This window comes from Bison bison, unplaced genomic scaffold (genome assembly GCF_000754665.1).
Source record: "Bison bison bison isolate TAMUID 2011002044 unplaced genomic scaffold, Bison_UMD1.0 scf7180017864134, whole genome shotgun sequence".
Lineage (NCBI taxonomy): Eukaryota > Metazoa > Chordata > Mammalia > Artiodactyla > Bovidae > Bison > Bison bison.
In genome coordinates, this window is record NW_011494706.1 from 2,560,970 (window position 1) to 2,562,194 (window position 1,225).

The window sequence follows — 1,225 nt, forward strand, 5'->3', positions numbered from 1 at the left end:
ATGCACTTCCTCTAATAGTCTGGATGTGCCCTGAGCAAACGACTGAGAGCAGTTTAAAACCCAAACGCGTTGAATATACATACATAGGCATACACTGCATATGCCACCCACTGTACCTGGAGCACCTTTCTTCTGACATAATCCTGCAGCAATGAGTGACTGTGCCTCATTCATTCCCTACTTGGTATGTTGTTTAGTCAAATTGTGGTCATGATTGTTAGAGCAGGCACTAAAAGTCAAAGGGCTCCTGAATATTAAATGCAAACCAGGAGTCTAGGATAGGAGCGTATCCAAGCTAACATCCCAGATCTACTTTATGTGAAGAAGGACCTTCTATGGTACAGCTTCATTTACCTTTAAAATTACTTAGCCTTAGGAATCTGCTTTTCCAAAAGGAGTACAAGTTACTGAATAGCAGGAATCCCTTCATCTCAAACCCCAAATATTTCCAGTGGCATCATGGTGAGAGAAAGCAGGCTGAATTGAAAAGAAAGAGCTTAAGGAGCATCTGTGCTGAGACAGTCAGTCTCAGTCTCAGCACACAATCAGTCCCCAGCCAGGGTCTCAGAGACCTGATGTCCCCTTGCTGAAGAGCATCCATTTCAGATGAGGCCTACCACCCCATGCAGCCAAGTTAATCGACAGGGACAAAAACCTCAGGTGTCTGCAGCCTGGCTCTCTGACAAGGGTCCTAATATACCTACCTAAAACCTCTTCCTGTGAAGTCTAAAATGCCCCATATGTCTTTCAAATTAGTAAGACCGGAGAACTTCAGCAACTGTACTTAACCGAGGCTTCATCTGCTATAATTTGGGCACATTCCTCTTTGATCTCCGGCTCTGCCATTATGCCCAAATTCTGTCATCCCGATTCCTTAGCCTGCACCAGCCAGTCAACCAGGATGATTTAACCAACTGAACTGAGGACAATTTTCAGAAAGACTCACCTCACCCATCCTAGGATGAACAGTTTTCACCTTGGTCACTTTACCAAATCCTGTTGGAACCTGTGCATGTCTGGCTAACCCATCCTTTTCACTTCATAATTCTTTCAATGTCAATGAGTTATAATCCTCTTAAAGTCCCAGGGCCCACAAAAGGATCCTTAAGAAACATGGGTCTTATACTGCCCGCCTGGTCTGAATATCTTTTTCTCTTTCTCCTCCTTGTTTGCTCTCTTTTGTGTTGCTCTACTGGAATAGGACTTGATTAAATAACGAGTTTGA

At 43.8% G+C, this 1,225-nt stretch overlaps 1 protein-coding gene across 1 annotated transcript in view; it reads right to left on the reverse strand.

Annotated features, from left to right (window-relative positions):
- DLX6 (distal-less homeobox 6) overlaps window positions 1-1,225 on the reverse strand; it is a 4,502-nt gene that overhangs the window by 1,150 nt on the left and 2,127 nt on the right. The window lies entirely within an intron of this gene.